The 20812-nt window shown below is 31.0% G+C and overlaps 1 protein-coding gene across 3 annotated transcripts in view; it reads left to right on the top strand.

Moving 5' to 3' along the window:
- The window catches only part of fmt (phosphatase 6 regulatory subunit 1-like protein fmt), a 400722-nt gene that overhangs the window by 227602 nt on the left and 152308 nt on the right, over positions 1 to 20812 (top strand). The window lies entirely within an intron of this gene.

The following is a 20812-nucleotide window of genomic DNA, read 5'->3' as shown; positions in this document are numbered from 1 at the left end:
TGCTGAAGTAAGGACAGCTAATGGTATTTTAGTAAGACCAACTAGAAAGTTGATTCGTTTTGCAGAAGTGCGAAACTCCGAAGTTTTGCAAGAGGGGGAGGATGTTTCCGATGGGGAATAGTGATTGTATGTAAGGCGTTATGGGTTTGCATTGCTGTCGAGAAGGGCGCATATAGATTAATAAAAGTTTCAGCGTAGCAAGGATATTGTTGCTACGTAGGCATTGCGAGCACGGCAATCTGAGAGAAGGAGGTGATTGTCCGGGGACGCTTGGAATGACAGTACGTCACGATACGGGACGAGAGGTATTCTCGCGGATGGTTGTGCCGAGAAACAAATGACGTGGATCTCCTTGGCAACAAGACAAACGTTGCGCTTTTCTTTTCAGCAGCGATGCAAGCCTACGACACTTTTTCGCAAATCACAGTAGCGTCATGACGTAAAAAAAGGTTGTCTCAAAGAGTAAAATAAAAATTTACAAAAAAGTTTGAACTGTCTTTTTCTAAAAACTCTTGAACGTCAACTCACAATCTTTAAAGGTCTGGTATTAAATATCGCTTTATGTTTTATGCCTCTGAAGGATGTTCCACTATTCATTGTATTTAAATTAAGTTTTGGAAAAACCTTTCAAGATTCTTTGAAAATACTTTGTTTAATCTACCTATTGCAACGATTTTCATTACATTTTTTCCTCCCAAATTGTCAGTCTATTGTTAGAAATGTGATGTACTAAAATGTTTACTTACTTTATTGATTATTAAAAATAATTATACTTATTTAATTACATTTAAGCTGTTATTTGTGTTTGATAGTTTTAAGCTATTTTTTAAATTGGAAAGAGAAACTTCCTAAAAACTTCTACGAGCTTGTTTTTTGATAACTTGAACATTGTTTAGGGCTTACATCAACAATAAAACACCACTTGATTTTTCTTGAGCAAAATTTTTTTATTTATACACTTCTCAATATTTTGTCTTATCATGGAGACGTTTCCAAGATTGTAAACACATTGACATGTATATTAGCTTATTGTACATAAAATATAAAATAAAATAAGGGTAAAGATACATTACGTGTACTACCTCTTACTTTTTTACGCAAAAACCTCACGCACTATAGACCAACAGTTTTATTTTATACACAAAGCATCTTATAAATAATGGAGAGAACTTTTACAATTATAAACTGTAGGTAGACTGTTCACACCGACGGAAAAAAGGCAATGAGATTTCAAGATACGTGATCTTCATGTACACGTACACATTAACGGTCAAGTTTAATTATCTAGCTATTAGTGTAACTGTGTATAAATGTGTGAGCGTGGATACAGTTGAGAGAAATATATAAGTGCAGATAAATACATGTTTGTTAGTTTTGACTCAAAGTTCAATTATTTGGATATTTCTCTTTGAACTAACATATGGTGTATTTCTATGTATTAGATAATTTATTTTAATTATTTTTTGATTGTTGTTATGGTCAAAGTAAATTTAATGTCAACCCTGAAGCTGACATTAAAAACTGAGTAAAAACATTGTTAAAAAAGTGGGATCAGTGGAGTCTTTTTGATGATGTGTATAGACTAAAGAGTTTTTTCTCTGTGGTTAACTGCAGTTTTTTGTTGAGGGCATATAGAACTTTAAGAGTACACAAAGATAACATACCGGCCAGACTTATAGTCTCATCAATAGGTTCACCTATTCATTTTCTAGATAAGGAGCCTAGCCATATGAGGAGGTAAATCGTGCCTCAGCTTAAAAAATTCTGAAAAAAGTCATGTTGACAACGTTTAAAAAAACAAACTTTTAAAAATTTTTTCAGGCCCGTAAATTCTAATGAGATCAGTGGGGGCCCAAAAACGTGTTTTTTAATTTTTCTCAATTTTCTCGGTATTGGAAACATGAAAAAATCTGAATAATAAGTCAAGGTATATTTGTGTGTTTGAAATATACATGAATTTTTTAAAATATTTTGGTGCTAAATTTAAATCTTGAGGGACGTTCGAAATTTTGAAAAGGACGGGTTTTAAAATTTTGCCTGGGTGCAGCGCTGAAAATATTTTTTTTTTTTTAAACTTTATTTTTTTTTATCATCATGAATTTTTTTAGAATTTTTTACAGCCTGAGGACGTATAGAAAAAAAATGAAAACTGTTTTTGGATATTTTTCTTGATTTTTCTGATATAACGGTTTCAATATGGCACCAATAGTTGATGAAATAACACTATAGTCATTTTTAGTTTTTAAGCTATTTATATTTTTGTTTCAGATACTTTTTTCCATAAAGATGTATGATTAAAAAGTTTATACTATTGATAAAATGAATTGAAACTGAACAAAATAATAAGAAAATGGATTCAGTTCATATCTGAGTAGAGCGAGCTCGAATTACACAATGGAGCGTGCTTCAATCACATTTTCCTCACACTAAGGGTGTTTTTTTATTTTATTCAAGAAAATGACGTACTTGATGACGGGAAACACGAGGAAACTGACAGTTAGTCAGAGTTCGTCAAATAAGTGTATACATTCGTATGTTATAAAGAAGAAGTACTTCTTTACAATGTGTGCATTCGAAATATGCCATTCAATTCTGTTTGCGGTTCACCTGTCGTTAAAGAAAGAGGGCGAGAGCAGTCGATAAAGTGAGATAGATAGGAAAGGCTAGGTAGAACAGAGAGAGAGAAAGGGTAAAAAAAGGGGTTTAATTAGATAATAATATGCTTTCTGAAGCCGTAACTTATTGTTAAATAGCTGGATATTTACATAACTTATTCGGTAAAAGGTCTTATACAAATAGTGACATATTCGTTGAAGTTTTACTGTTACAAAAACATAAAAATGAACAAAATACTTTGGCTGAAAAAGCCGAGGCAGGACAATGGAGCCGAAGGAAACGTAAATTTAGTAAACTAACATCTCGGGACTTGGAGGATTTTTCTGAACTGACTGAAAGAGAACTAAAAATATTATTTACAGGATCGTACCAGCTAAACCAAGTAGTTTCTTATGTAGCAGTAGTAATGAAAAAGAAAAACAATTTGAATGTAGAGTTTTTAAAAGAGACTCCTACGATCATAAAGTTCAAAGTTCAGTCCAGGCACATTTCGAACACAATATACGTTTGTTTTATTGAGTATAACCCACAAACAATAGGATGCAGTGCAATAAAAAGGTATTGCTGTGAGTGCGCGAATGAAAAGAGAATTGTCGGTTGCTGTTCACACGTAGCTTCGATTATTAATTACTTATTATTTGCGAGATACCAGTCTAGAATCATAAAACCAGCTGAAAAGCTTTCAGAAGTTTTTATGAATAATGATGTCATTCCTGTGATTAATGAAGACAGTGATCAAGATTAAATGAAAAGGATTCAATTAACAGAGGCTTAATAATGTTATGAAGAATATGCGACAATGATTGTATTTAGGTTTTTTTTTTTTTTTCTTTTAAATACTTCATGAAGAAACAAGAAGTACCTGCATTACACAACGTTATTTAAAAGTTGAAAATAAGTGATTCTTCATTGTTCTGTACGTTTTTTTTTTACTTGCAAATAATTTAATAATTCTGTTCTAGATTTTATAAATATTACAATTTTAATTTTTCTAGATTTCATGAATGAATTCAATTTAAATGATAATTATCAAACTAAAATTAAGATCGTTAGAAAACAAAGAATTTCATTTTCTCAATTTTTTTTTTGTTTTGTATTCATTATATCAATCGTATAAACTTTTTTATTATACTTCTTTTAAGAAACATGTATCTGGAAAAAGAATATCAATGGTTTGAAGACTAAAAATGACTACAGTGTTATTTTATCAACTATTGGTGCCTTATTGAAGCCTTTATATCAGAAAAATTGAGAAAAATGTCCAAAAAAAGTTTTGATTTTTTTTCTACAATGTTCTTAGGCTGAAAAAATCTAAAAAAATTCATGATGATAAAAAAAAATATTATATAACACATAAACTTTTTCTAGCGCTACACCCAGGTACGTTTTTGAAAACCGTCTGTCTTTAAATTTCTAACGTCCCTCAAAATTTGAATTTGGCATCAATAATTTAAAAAAATTCATGTATACATCAAACATAAAAATACACCTGAAACTCTGTCAACATGAATTTTTTCAGAATTTTTGGAGCTAAGGCACTTTTTACCTTTTTATATGGCTAGGCCCTTTATCTCTAAAGCAATAACAAACACATTCCGAAACCTAAACTTTCTGTCAAAAATTCTTATGATATAAAAAACTTTCTTTTTAATATTGAAATACTTGAGCAAACCATAGAGTGTCTCATGGGGGGATGTGTGAGCCCGGTGTTTGCTGTTATAGTTTTGGAACAGGTTAAAGAGAATGTACTATCTAAACTACAAGATGACATTTTGCTATACAAACGTTATGTAGATGACATCTTAGCAATAGTTAAAAAACCCAAGTACACAATATTCTGAATACATTAAATAGTTACAGAAGTTTCTTACTATTTAGAGTGGAGAATGAAGTTGACAGCTCTTTACCCTTTTTGGACATGTTAATCATTAGACATGAAAATAAAAGTTGTTCTCTTCATTGGTACAAAAAATCTAGCAGTACCAATCGTGTATTAAATTACCACACACACCACTCGATGTCGGTGAAAAAAGGCATTGTTATCAACATGATTAACAAAATTTTTATACTCTATGATAGTAAGTTCAAAACAAAGAACATTCTGTCCATGCGATGTGTGTTGTTTAAAAACTGTTATCCAGAAGACTTTGTTACAGGTATAGTAAAAAATAGATTGAAAAAAATACTGTTATAATAATAAGAATCAACAAACTAACTTTTATTCAGGAATCCAAAAATTGCTTCTAATTATACCTTATTATCCGATTATTGCTTTTAAATGCAATAATTTTTTAAAATTCAAATATGGTAGTGTAATAATCAGGATCACCAACAAATTATCTTCAATTATAAGATTGAGAAAAGATACCTTAGACACAGGACAAAAAACACACGTTGTATACTCAATTAAATGTCAAAATTGTAAGAAAATCTATAAAGGCCAAAGTTCACGAAATCTTGCGACCAGATTAAAAGAACATGATGGACTATATAAAAATAAATCTGAAAAATCTTTTTTTTTTCTACATGCGAGAAAATATAACCATGGTTTCGACTTTAATATTAACATAAATAACAAAAATATGAAAATACTAGGTACTAAACAAAACCAATTACAAAAAAAAATCATAGAATTGTTAAACATTTTTTACTTTGACCATAACAACAATAAAAAAATAATTTAGATAAATTATCTAATACATACAAATACACCATATGTCAGTTCAAACAGAAATACCCAAATAATTAAACTTCGAGTCGAAACTAACAAAAATGTATTAATCTGTACTTATATACTTCTCTCAACTTTATCCACGCTTACACATTTATACACAGTTCCACTAATAGCTAGATAATCAAACTTGACCGTTAATGTGTACGTGTACATGAAGATCACGTATCTTGTAATCTCATTGCCTTTTTTCCGTCGGTGTGAACAGTCTACCTACAGTTTATAATTGTAAAAGTTCTCTCCATTATTTATAAGATGCTTTGTGTATAAAATAAAATTGTTGGTCTATAGTGCGTGAGGTTTTTGCGTAAAAAAGTGAGAGGTAGTACACGTAATGTATCTTTACCCTTATTTTATTTTATATTTTATGTACAATAAGCTAATATGCATGTCAATGTGTTTACAGTCTTGAAAAGGTCTCCATGATAAGACAAAATATTGAGAAGTATATAAATAAAAATCTTTTACTCAAGAAAAATCAAGTGGTTTTTTACTGTTGATGTGAGTCCTAAACAATATTTTTTTAATTGTTTTATCGAGTACAAGTTTTAGTTTATTTCCAAGGTAGACATCTAAATTTACAACTGCACGTCTTCAGGCACAAATTAAAAATTTGTAGTTCACAAGCTGATTCCATTAGACCCACGTTTTTAGCATCAATATAACTACTCGTTCAACTAATCTGCTCCTTTGTCTTTTAGTTTTTTTTTGTTTTAATGTTTGATCTGTCTTTTTTATTTTAATGTCTGCTTTAGATTGATGCACTACTTCTAATGTTTATATAATATGTACATTTCATCAACCAAAACTAATTATATGGTACAACGATTTTATTGTCTACTTACTATCATTTTTTGTCTAATTTTTGTAAATATGTTTACCTGATATTTCATTTTTTTTTTTTTTTTTTTTTTTTTTATGTATTGCGGGTAATCGTTTATTTTAAATGTTGTTTAAAATGTAGTACGTTTGAAAAACATCTTGGAAAATTTTTTGTACACTTTTGAGCAGAATAAACCATACGAGGACTGCGTTTTGTATGAGGCTTAGGAAGAATGTGTTTCATGACTATCTTTGTAAGTTCTGCATTACCCAAAGAAATTTTGGCAGAAATAAGTGTATCAATTTTTTAAGATGTAATATATTTTTAAAATGATGCAGAGTTATGTGTGCATGAGGTAGACCACTTGTCTGAAACTAATTGTATAGACTTATGCCAACACTTTACCAAAAATATAATTTCTTGCATTGTGTAAGATCAACAGTAATTTATAAAAACATAATTTAGTGTTATATTCAAAATATCATTTCGTGTCGTGTTTTTAGAAATTTGGATAAAATTTACTTGAATTTCTCGAATTTACAATAACATGTTACTATTATAAATAATTTTAGCTTACAACATCTTCTTAATAAAGCTATTTTATCCTGATAGTGTTTCTACACATATTTGGAACTTTCGATAGATTGATTCGATAGAGATAGTTCAAAGACATTAATGAATTGTATTTGTAATTGATTATAGTATTCAAATTACTTTGATTTAATAGAAATGTACAAGTATTAAAAATGTGTGTAATTTAAAGTACAGTTGCATTTGCATCCATATTTAACTAAAAAATTTAAAATACAAGTGTGTTTGGGTAAATAATTAAAAATGCATCTGTATTTAATAAAATAACTTATAATATTGTCATTAACTATATTATTTAAAATAAATTTACGAAATATAGTGGTACTAAGAATTTTTTCTGTTTAAAACACTATGTTTTGAATTCTGTATTTGAATGTAAGTATCAAGGATAAAAGTTTTCTTTTCTATATGTAGAATCTTTTAATAAAACTACTATAGACACTTATTCAAATAATATTAAATACTTGTAACACTGAGTTTACATGATTGATATTTTATTGGCAATACAATTCTATTTAATTATTCACACAGTTTCTTTTTTTTCAATAAAACTGTTTCGTAATTATTTAAACAATGCATACAACTTTTCCAGGACTGTAATGTCACTCCCATCTGTGTAGATGGCAGCAGCATAATTTTGGTCTTAAAACAGCAACCTTAGATCAAAAATAATTCCTAAAAATTTGTATGCTTTTTTCCAGTTTAGTGGATGTTGTAATTTAAAATTCTGTTTACCTAGTTTCGTATTGTTTTTATTAAATTGTATAAAAATTAATTTAGAAGATAAGATGTTTAGACCAATGTATTAAATATTTTGGCTCGAAATTTCAGCTGCTTAAACGGATTTTGAATGGGTCCGATTTTGTATAAACTGCACTATCACTGACAAAGTAAGACGCTAGAACTCTTTTTAGAAAGTTTTGAGCTATAGGCAAAGAATATAGGGCACAAGAGAGTGAGGTTAGAACAGCTCTATGGAAATGCCTTCACATGCAATGTTAAAGAATGAATTAGTTTTTTCTGTAAAAATGAACCGTTCAAAGGTGATGAACTTAATAAATTAAACAACTTTTAACAAGCAACCTACAAAGCAAGTTTTTGCATTAGAACATTTTTGATTACATTTTCAAATGGTCCCTCTCGATGATTTAGAAAGGTTGCAAAAACTTCTTACTTCTCTTTAAAGATATGTATGTATTGTTTAAATAATTACGAAACAGTTTTATTAAAGAAAAAAAAGAAATGGTGTGGATAATTAAATAGAATTGTATTGCCAATAAAATATCGGTCAAGTAAACTCTTTGTTACGAGTATTTAATATTTTTTGAATAAATGTTTATAGTAGTTTTATTAAAAGATTCTACATATAGAAAAGAAAAATGTTATCCTTGATACTTACATTCAAATACAGAATTCAAAACATAGTGTTTCAAATAGAAAAAATTCTTACTACCACTATATTTAGTAAATGTATTTCACATAATGTAGTTCATGACAATTTCTTTGTGGGGCACTAAGCCTCTTGTTTTAGTTAAAGTATGCTTTAACAAAATTGAAATTCTTACTATTATGTTTTTTTTTCTCATTTTTTTTTTTTTTTTTTTAAATTCTTTATTGTTTTCCTTTATCTATTTTCAAAAATTTTTTTTTAACGGATCAGACACTTGAGGACATAAACAACGTAGCTAATGTAGCTACAAAAGTACAGTTACTCAGAAAGTACCATCGAGAAAGGAAAGCCAAAAAATCACTTAAATTTCTTGAATCATCACTCAACATAGCCCTAAATAATTCAGCTTTACGTATAAATCAAGCTCCCTCACACATAACTATATACAGTGGCGAAAATATACCACTCAGAGATTTCTCGCAAGATGTTGAAAATGGTAGATCTCTTAACTCAAATGCGGAAGAACCTGTGTTTTTAAGAATAGTCATTTCCAGGCTGAAGGGTAGAGCAAAAAGTTATTTAGATGGATTAGCAATAAATTCATTAGACGATCTTATAAGCCATTTAAAGGCACAGTTTGCTCCTACTAAAACTTGTGCTCAATACATCACCTACATCAATAATCCTCAAATGAAACAAGGAGAAACTGTTCGCGATTTTCACGAGAGAATCTCCCAATTCATTTATCAAGATGCTAGAGCAGCCAAAATAGAGGCCGCTTTCAACAACATTCCTGAGCACCAACAGCCTGATTCCAAGTTGTATCTAGAGATGGGTTGCCGTAAAGCATTTATACGAGGCCTACCTGATAGATTTACGGCCAACATGATGTCAAACGTTCTAAAAACGTTTCTTGGTGCTTCACAGGTAGCTGTAGAAGCCAAAGAAGTTGGAAAAATATTATACCTCAACACTCACGCGACTATATACCATCAGAATTCACACATATACCTTGCTAAGCAGTTAGACCCTATAGCAAGACAAAATCTATCACTACACTAGCAGGGAACAGAAAAAAATTTTTCACATTTTAAACCTAAGGTCGAATGTTTTCAACAATCAGCAAAATTTCAGACCAATTTTTCCTAAACCAGGCCATCCTTTAAACGGGAACGGTGCTCGTCGCCCAGAAACAGTGGCGAACAAACACCTGAATCAGCGTCCACTGATGAACCAGCTTGTGCAACCGCCTGAGCATCCGTCGCAAGAAACATTGACAATGCACTGACAGTAAGACTTAAAATTCAGCAATTAAATAAAAGTGAGGACACTTTTATCATAGATATAGGAGCTGGCGTCAATGCTATTAAAATATCTTTATTACTACCAAATGTTATTATAAATACTGATACAAAAATTGCTCTTATTGGATTAGCTTCTCAGAATATCATAACATTAGGAACAGTAACGTTAAACACGTTTGATAAAAATCACGTTTTCCCTGTCTTATCACAACAAATATCCCTCAGTAAGACAGGAATATTAGGAAATTTATTTCTAGATAAAGAACGGGCCAGGCTTTGTTATGACATAAGAGTCTTCATACTAAAAAGAAGACCTTTGAGTCTCATTCCATTTATAGGAAGAATTGCAACAATAAGCGACGAAGAACATGGAAATAAATTGCTTGATACGACGACTGAATATATAAGTAAAGAAAACAATTTTCACAAAATTATAGGATCGTGTATATAATCGTGTATATAAAATACCGGCCAGGATGAGGGTTCCCATAAAAATTCCTGTAACGCAGACTAACAGCCACGTGCAAGCAGTAGCACTTGATAAAAACTACTCATGGTATATTCATAGGCGAAGCAGCAGTAACATACGAGAAGGGCCGCTGTTTCGTAATGGCTGTAAACACTAGAGAAGAGCCAGTAAAAATCGAGATTCCTCCATAAAATCTTGTACCTTTTGATTTAGATGATTCAGAAAATGTTCTCGGCCAAGATTTTAGTAATGATGTTCCCAACATAACAACAGTAAAAAGAATTAAATATGTTGTGGGAAGAAATACTTTGTTGGCATCATCATGATGAGACAAGTTATAAATAACTTTGCCAAATAGTAAAAGAGTATTTATTTATATATATTAAGAGTATTTATACATCTATTTTTTATTAAAGGTGATGCTGGTCCACGTACGTTGTAAGTACATCATAATAAACCGACAACTGACGATAAACCTGTTTTTACTATACAATATATATATATATATATATATATATATATATATCACCCTTCTCTACACAAGGAAGTTAGAGATCAGATCAATAAATTACTACAAGAAGAAACCATTAGCTTCTCTTCTAGCCCACACAATAGTCCGTTGTGAATTGTCCCCAAGAAGCCAGGACCCAACGAAGAAAAGAGACATCGTCTTGTAACAGATTACAGAAAATTAAACACTAAAACTATCCCTGATACTTACCTATTGCCTTATATTACAGATATATTAGAGAAAATGGGTGAGTTAAAGTTGTTTACAGTGTTCGATCTAGCTAACGGATTTCATCAAATAAAAGTATGTCTAGAAGGTCGCCATAAAACAGCTTCCAGCACGCCGTAGGAACATAACGAGTATACATGTATGTCATTTGGTTTGTGCAATGCATCAGCTGCATTTCAAAGACTCATAGATTCTGTATTATTGGATGGAGAGCGAAACTCCGTAGGTACAACTACACGTATAAGTACGAACCTGGACGTTTAAATTTAAATGATGATGCTTTATCATGTAACTCTACAGATTCTCATGAAATAAGTGCCGTAAAAGAAGATATAGATTCAAATGGGGGGCGTAAAAAAGTTTTAAAAATTTCAATATCTAGCAGTAACAGAAGCAGTAGTCGCTGTAACCGCTCGAGCTGTGACAGCGAGTCTAGTAATCATAAAATATCACAGTCCCGTTTGCTACCTCTAAACCCTATTTTAAAAATTTCTCGAAAAATGAAACATCTATTGCACGTCATAATAGAGCCAGTGGTATACGTACTTGAAGTCCAAATAAGCTCGAATCCACTACTACAGTGGAGCAGGTAACGAGAGGAAGAAAAAAGGGCTCTAAAAATTCTCCTTTCATTATACTGCCAGGAATGAAATGAGAGCAAGGAGATCTTACTGGATTATCAATAGCTCAAAGGTTACTTAAACGCCGAGCTCAAGGAAAATGAAGTTCTTTTTTTCCTGACAGACCCACGAACACGTAAGACTTTGACGAGAAATTCTCGATCTATCAGAAGATGAAGAGAACCAGCAAGCACCGATACCCCATAGAGATAAATCTCTACTTTCTAGCCTCTTGAACACTAAACCAGATTCATCATCAATTTCAACCACAACCAATAATGAATCACAACAAGAATCTATTTCTGAAGCCAGTGGCTTAAAAGTATTTAACCTATCAGCACAACCATTAACTGCCGGGACCTCAACAAACAAGAAAATCGAAACTGCACCTTAAAAATCAGTAGGATTTAAATTTGACACTGACTCATCAAGTACATCAGAAGATGGAACGGTTGTTAAAATGAAACAAAATCCAAAGCTACTATCCACTGCTCGCAGATTAACGCATCAAGATGCGTTGGAAAGCAGTTCCAATGAAAATAAGAATAAACAATATCCTTTAACTAATACTTTCAAAATACAAATTTTGCTGACACACCTTTATATCAGGATCATTGCAAATTTCGAGAACTGATAAACACAGTAGAAACAACGGGAAATAGTGAACCAGAGTCAACCGAAACAAATTTTCAAAATTCAAATACTCCATCTAATGTTTTACTAGACTATGTTGATATCTCTGAAAATTCTATAGAAAGAAGAAGCTTTATAATTAGATCTTTGATAAGAATAGAAATGAATCACTTCGAAATATCAAGTACATGAGAATGTTTTGCATATACAAAAAACAACATTGCAACGTTTATTTCGGCTGACTTGACACTTAATTTTACTAATAATAAATTATCGTTAGATTTAAATTATATTTCAAAGTATGAATTAAATAAAACGCAACCACAAGTATTACTGGGAAGGTTTGAGAAAAGATATTAGAAATTTTGTACGAAAATGCAACAATAACACGGATAAAAACAAAAGAACCTATAATAATAACTGATACTCCAGCTGAGGTGTCCTCAGAAATAACTATTGTTACTGTAGGGCTGTTGAAAACAATAACCTCTGGAAATCAACATATACTAACCATACAATGTTTATTTTCAAAATACTGGGTAGCAGTACCTTTATCCGACATCACAGTCGTAGACGCTCTGGCAAGACACTTCATAGCGTTGTATAGAGTGCCTAAAATAGTACTTGGCGATAATGGAAAGAATTTTTGAAATAATATTTTAACAAGTTTAGTCCAAATTTTTGGTTTTAACCTTAAGATTACTACACATTACTATACCCAATCTAACGGTTCACTAGAATGTAGTCATGCCATGCTTGCAAATTTTTTTTCTTTCAAAGCTACAACTCAACAGGACTGGGACAAAATTTTATCTTTTGCTATACACGAATACAATACATCACTGCATACAGCTACTGGATTTAAAGTATATGAATAGTATATGGCAGAAAACCACGCCCATCAAGTCCGTATCCAATCGAAAATCAAATACAGTCTTTTCATTATAATCTTATTAATTTGATCCGTTGTTTAAGAGACATGCATGAAAATGCTCATGATAAGCTCATCAAATGTAAACATAAAAGTAAACAAAGTTATGATAAACATGCTAGACCTCAGAATTAAGAAGTTGGTAAGATAATTTACGCAATAAAAGAATCTCGGAGCGGAAACTTAGATAAATATTACAACGGAATTTTTGAAATCACTAATATAAATAAATATAATAATAAGATTATACTTAAAGCAGAGAATGGAAAAATAATTATTAAATATTTGGATAAACTGAAACGCTGATATAAATAAGATTTTCCTCATGTTTCAGAAATCTCAACAACTCAACGAGATGATCCTTATACTACTCATAATGGGATTTATTATAGCAAAAGAACTCTTAGCATACCAAATGGATCACTCTTCTTCGGAAAGCATATAAAAACAAAAAATATCCAACAATCCAGGAATTTGTTATGAGTATCAGAAAAAAGTTCGTCTTATCTGTACACAATAAACAATAAGCGTACTTTTGGATTGTAAAAGTCTCACAAACTATAACGTAGAACTAGGTTTTTAAATGTATAATTTGTCCAATCACTGCCGTGAACAGCTAAATACGAACCAATGCGAAAGATTAATACTTTTATCACACTTAAAACAATCAAATCACTTAAAAACACTAACATATTACAATTCAAGATACAAGAATTTTTCTCACCAAACATTGAAATCTTTGACTCATTAATAACTGAATCTTATAGTATAAAGAAAAGGGACGCTCCTCTTGAACTCGTTGGGTGGATGTCTCAAAAAGTTTTTAGAACGATAAATGCAAACGATAGAGAAAAAATAACTTCTGAATTAAACAATATCTATTTAAAAACGTAAAATATTTCTGTTCTCGTCGCAAACCAAACGCAAATCATACGATTAAACTTAAAAACCCTTCACAAAGAAACGGAACGAACAAAAATCAATAATTTATAACTTACATAACGGATATAGGAACTAACCAAAAGTTTCACGTTTTTATCAAAATAGGAAAAAATTGATACAATCTCACGATCAATTATCATATGGGTTTTTTATTTTCAGGAATTCTTGTATTACATACTGCAATTCTATAAAACATTAATTAACGCAATCGAGACTACTGCCGAAGGTTATCTCCATTTCCTTCTTGTTTTATCCGAACAATTGACTCATAAAGTAAAAGAAATTTACTCATTTAGTAACAAACATTTTCTACCAATAGATGAAGCACGAATCATTGTTGCTAAATTACATAGCTTTTTCCATACATTAGCTGTGATGAATGACGGACGCGTAGCAGTCACAATTACATTTCCTTTAATCGGAAACGACAAATATAGTACTGACAGAATGTATCCACCATCCATACCAAAAAAAATTACATCAAAACTTACAGGGTTAAGTCAGTATCAAGCCCAAAACGGACTATTTAATTACAAACTACCACCAAGAAAATTATTTTCTAGCTGATAAAGACTACATAAATAAATGTATACACTATGATTGATTTCTATTATGTGAACCTACCTATACAATAATGGAAGAAATGGACGATGCTACTTGTTAATTTTTTCTCTTTACAAAACCTACAAAAAAAGCCCTAAGAAAATGTTAAATTATATTATATAATTCGGAAAAATATTGGGCCAAATTAAAATACACTCAGGAATTGCAATATTTTTCTACAGATCCTGTTACACTTCGTCTAATTTGTGATAATGATCATCGCCATGAATTGACACTCAAGGGCCCCAGAATTCTAACAAAAAGTGGGCAGTGCACAACACATTCTCGTAATGTCATCATATTTGCCATAAACTTAATAAAACTAAATTACACCTACATATACAAACCTGAGTTAACCTTAACTATATTTATACTATTATATCAAGATGTACTCGTACTTCCTCGTATAACGAACAACTTGCTTGATTTAAAGGAAGGAGAGCAAATAATAATGACGAAATAGGTTAAATCAAATGACGCCCTGTCATTACAAGATATCGAAGAAAAACTGAGAGAAATTACAAACCATAAAAAATAAAAATCCGTAGAAAAAAATCTATCTCGCTACAACATTTGAAGGAAACTTAATTATCGTAATAATAAGACTCATAATTTACCAAATCGGTTGAAGTTGGTCGCATTAAATCAGGAACCAAAGAACCCACGCTTTAGATCGTCCAGTATCCCTTAACATAAAACAACCAGTCGAAAAGCCCAAGATTTTTGTAACCTCAGCAAGATCATCAATCACCTATACCTACTCAAAAAAACGTGCTTCCCTAAAGACACATATACTACTTATGCTCATATTGTGGCGACCAGAACATTAGAGTATTATTATTTACTTTTCCGTATCTCTCCATCCTCTCTTCTTCCTTTTCTTCCATCCTTCTCAACTAACCATATATATTGTGAGGAACTAAGTATACGTACAAGTGTCTATCGCCAATTTAAATTTAATCTGATACCCCTTAACACCGTTTATCCGGTTTACTAGAGTGTGAATACATAAAATAAATGTAATAGCACCTATAACATGATGATATGGAATGATTATGTGTATACCGAAGCACACAATAGTTGCAAATTGCGGCAAAATATGCAAGTCATTTGAGCCGCCTAATCAAAGCCGCCGACGCCGCTGCTTCTCTGAAGGTATAAAAGGCCCACGCAAGACCATGTTAATCACTTTTGCCATCAGAAACGAGTCCGGTGCTTTGACTAGGAAGCTCTGCTCTTCAAAGCACTGTTGTAATTTCATTCATCGCAATAAGTAGCGAATTAATACATATATATTTGTCTACTTCTTCTTATATTATACTACTCACTTTAAATACTTCTGCGGCTACACGGGCGACGAAGAAGCTATTACAGTCTCCAAGTTTTCCCCGTACACCAGTGAATCCTCCCTTGTGTTCCTCGGGTGGAGTGGATCTCTGGGGTAGTACAAACTGGAGCTATCCTCTAGGTAAAGGAGTTAATGTACCTGCAGATCTTTAGGGTAATACGAACTGCAGAGATTGCAGGGCATCGGCGACTTACCGCACCCAACAGGAACAAAAAAGAGTCAATAAATTCTTGTTAAGTAGTATCGTAAGACAACGGGGCGTTGTGTATCACTGGTCAGGGGCATTCCGAACCTGATTACGTTCCTGCACACCACCCTCTGAGGTGTCTCGTAATACGAGTTGGGGGCAATACGTATCCAACTTCGTACCTACGGGTCCACATTGCTTCCCATCCCTCTTCAAGGTAAATCCATAAATACTAACATACATGAATATGTGACGTCACGTGCGAGAACTGGGAAGTAATATTGATTCAATTAACATTCAAAATTTCTCTATGTAATCACGACCCTCACTATATATATATATCCTTCCTTCCTTCCTATATTATACAGTTGTGAGAGTTAGGCTTTTCACATTACCCCCCGTGCCCCTCCACTATCCCCCCCGCAACCCCCCCGCAAAAAAATTCGATTACTGTCAATGATATTTTAAGCCAAGAAAATATTAGTCCAAGATCCACTAAGCCCTCCCGCAGCTCCCCCGCACAATTTTCAAAGCACCCACATGACCCCTCCGGAGCTACACTGCAGCCCCACCACAAAATACGAGAAAATTCAGTTAATTTAACCGTTATTTTAACCCATTGAAATCTCTATAATTTTTTTGTAAGCCCCCCTCCCTCTTTGCTAACACCCCCTCTGTGCGCATATTTTTAAGTGCAGGCTCAATAATATTTTAATCCGAAGGTAAGCGAAAAGTTCTATGACTGGTTATACCTTTTGTTATTTGTACTGACGCAATGCCAGTCCATGCCATTGACAAATTTTTTTGTCTTCGTGATACGAACTAATAAATTTATGTTTTGTATACAAAGATTTTTCCTGATTCTTCAGGACAATGTATAAAATAAATCTTCTTAACGTTTCTACACACAATTTTAAAAACATTTTTTCTTCCATTTTTCAGCTGAGCATACATTGAATCGAACGTATGCTTACAAAATGCAAATTCTTGCGCGTCATAATTGTTTTTTAAGTTAATTTGAAACTGTACAGGTACATTAAATAACTTACACGATTTATCTTTAAGTTCAAAAATTTTGTTGATATGCAGAAGAGCATAATTTTCTTTATTTTGAATAAAATCTTTACAATAAAAGTTTTTGTACCTATTCCAAATTTGATCTCCATGCATATTCTCTGATATTAAAAACCACGCAAAAAACTTTCTTTATTAATGAGAAAGCTAGCAAGTACTAGCTTCTTGGAAAATATTGTTAATGTGTGAATTATTTTTAAATCTTATAACGAAGTTGCTCTTTTTTTTATTCAATATCAACTTTAAAAAAAGTTGTTTATGATCTTTTGATAATACCTTATTTATTCTACCCATTGCAGTATTTTCTATTTTTCTTTTTCTTTCCACCCCAATTTTTAGTTCATTATTAAAAATATAGTTTTCTGAGGTATTAAAATACTTTAAAGATTTTGCAACAATATCAATTTCATTTAGCTTAAAACAAGCTGTTAAATGCGTTTGATATTTCTTTATTATCTGTCCAATTTTATTTTTTTCGAAAATTAATTTTTGTTTGTTTTCCAAGGTGCACAAAAAGATTTACAACCTTGTGATTTACCATAAAAATGGATATTCTTGCAATCTACATGCTGCTTTCATGGGACTGAAATATCTACCATCAATATAGTTTTTTATTTCATCTAGAATTTCATCATCAGAATTACTTAATCTTAAATTCAATAAAAGCTATATTTCTACCTTTATGAACGTAGTCGTATATGTATTTTATGCTTCGAATAGAAGCACAATATTCAACGTTTATGTGGCATCTATACTTCATTAACAAAATTTTATCATACAGTACTACCGTTCTCAACTGTTATTTTATGTTTATTTTAAGTCTTATATAAGTGATTATACAAAATAGTATTTTTTTTTATATGTTCTGGATAACCATTCTTTTAACGATGTTATGTTAGCAAATGGTTGAGGAAAATTTTCGGTTCATTTGTTATTGAATGTATCTAAACATGGGCTTTTTTTGGTGTGAGGACTGTAAAGCATGTGTTTAATAACCAATTTGGCAACTTTCTTATTATTTAAGGCTATTTTAGCTGATATAATTTTATTAATATGTTCAGGTAAAATTATTTTATTGTTAGGTTGTAGTGTTACAAGACGATGCGCATGTGGTGAATTTTTGACCACGTTTTTAAAATTCTATAGTATAATCATAGGTTATTACTCTCTCGAAGAGAATGATTATTTTAAATCCCAAATAATAATTTTAGTAAATAAATAAACATATTCAGCTTTTAACATTCACGTATTATTTTTAAATTTTAGGTAATAGACGGTTAGCGCATTAAATACGATGTCTTAAAACTTAACTATGATATTGTAATCGAGTCAGCGCACGAAGTGCGCAGGAGGGTGAAAAAAGTATATTTGTATGATTTTATATCTGCTAAGCTCACTCTAAGTCAGTTTTTTTTTCAGTTTAATTTAACTAAATTAGAATAGGTTAATTAACCTTTAAATAAATAAGTGGCAACACAAGATCCTCTAACCAAGCAACTTATTGCTGATATGATATAATCACTCTTTTACTGGGGGGTTGGCGCGCAGGGAGGCGAATCTCCATTAGTATATATATATATATATATATATATATATATATATATATATATATATATATATATATATATATATATATATATATTCATATTCCAATTTATTATTTTTAGGAACTTTTTTCGATAAATTAGTCACTTTGGGGAAAAAAGTGGTACTTCAGGGTGTTCCTCAAAATGCTGGCGATGGATTAGTCACTTCTGGGAGTTCTTTAAAATGCCTCGTAGCATTTCGAGGAACTCAAAAATTGGTAATGTTATGAAACCTGAAGAATAAAAAAGTTGGTAATCACAGTTACTAATTATAAGTAGATTTGTACAAACCATTTATCTCATCTCGACTGCTTGTGTATTAAGATTTAAAGGGAAAATTAGCTCCACGTGTGAATGCTTTTAGTTTCATGGATAATGGAAGCTTTGAACGTGTGTCACCTACTAGTCTTCAAGAATGTAAGCAACTTTCTTGTTTCTTAGATAATTCAATTATGCTTAGGGTATACAATTTTCTGAATTTTAAGGTTATTCAAATTTTAGAGATAAAATAATTATAGTTATAATATTTTAAATGCTTAGAACATTTGAATTCTGAGTTTTTGATGTAAAATAAATGTATAGAAAGTATGACTAGGAAAGTTGAAAGCATATTACACGTAATAAAGTTTATTTTTTTCTGACTCTTGAGAGTGTATATAATCGTTGAGAACAAAATTGTTGTAGTGCGAAGCTTAAGTGTTAAGTTGAGAACACTTGAAGTATAGTGATCTTGTAGGATTTTGAAGATTTAATTAAACATTTTGATTTAATTATGGTGATCTTTTCTCATACCAAAAAAAATAAAACTATAATATCGGTTCAACCCTACTTTTTGTTAGAATGACATTTATTCTTATCTGGTTTATTCAAGTGGATTCTTCAATAAACAAGCAATAAATTTGACATTATCTATTAAGTTAATATTAAAATTAAATTAAAAAGAATTATTTTCTCTATAAAAAAACTATTTCAAATGCCAAAAAAATTTATGTTAATCGTATATTTGAAATTGCTGACTTTCGAAATAAACTAAACGAAAGTAATGAAAGTGTGAAGGAATTTCGGTTGTTTACTCGATATCAATATTCCAAGGCTTGTATTGCGCCTTGAAAATCTTTATTAAGGTTCAACGTAAAATTATTTGAAAATATCTTAACGCCTTAAAAGTTATGTACTATTAATAGTAGAAAATAACATTTTTCAAAACTTTTTTGAGATTTTTGTTCAGACAGTAAAATAGTCCTTTTCTCTACCATTATTTAATAATTCTTGTATTTTCGTGATACAGTGCGTTTAGCCTTGTAGGCGCCTTATCTTGACCTCTTCTAGTGTCTTTCTAAATGCTGGGCAGCTACCACATTTTCTAAACCTAATGCAGTGTATAGTTTTGCAATTCAGTAAATTTAACTTAATTCTCTTGGACAAATTTTTTTTACATTATTTTTTTTGGTGGAGTTGATCGATACATCGAAAATGAGTAATTAAATACTTGACGTGCAAAAATAGCAACGTTGAACATTATTATCGTTGATATATTCAATTTTTATATACCAATGTTTTCAAGTTTTAAATCATGTAAGATAAATAGAACAAGCAAGTAGATTTTAAATTATTAGCGTTACGTATTTTTCAATGGTCAAGCTTCACATCTGTTTGAGAACTGCGGTACTTTTACGACCTTGTTCGTTCATTCCTGTAAACACTTTCGCAACCCAATGCAGTCCGCACTTTTTTAACTCTATAACTTCAAATTTATTTTAAATAAAGTGTGCTTAAAAAGTATTTTATTGAGATACAATTAGTAGGTACATGAAATATAATTTATTAAATATTTGATCTTAATATACACGAGTGTGGGGTTTTGGCCTTTTTGGCTCTTTTTTTTGGACTGTATTTTGAGAGAAGCCGGGTAGTGAGATCAGAAAAAAATGGAGTAAATCTTCCTTTTTTTTGTTTTATATATTGCACTTTAATCAACTTGGTCTCATTAATTACAATATTTCACTTGATTACACAATGGTTTAAAGCTTAAATTCAGAATTATTGAATTTATTTAGACAGGTTTTAGTTGAATCACTGAACTTTATCTGGTTTTAACGTTTTGTCTTCTGTCTAATTACTTGAAATGTATTGAACTAAACATATGTCATTGAATTCATACTAATGGAAGCAAGAGAGTTAAGCTCAACTTTAATTTAAAAAAATTCTTGTCTACCTTAAGATTA

The sequence above is a fragment of the Copidosoma floridanum genome, unplaced genomic scaffold, assembly GCF_036245765.1.
Source record: "Copidosoma floridanum isolate Cflo_tuat_1 unplaced genomic scaffold, Cflo_Japanese_pri ptg000006l, whole genome shotgun sequence".
Lineage (NCBI taxonomy): Eukaryota > Metazoa > Arthropoda > Insecta > Hymenoptera > Encyrtidae > Copidosoma > Copidosoma floridanum.
Note: the sequence above shows the minus strand (reverse complement) of the source record. Positions and strands in the feature narration are given on the sequence as shown.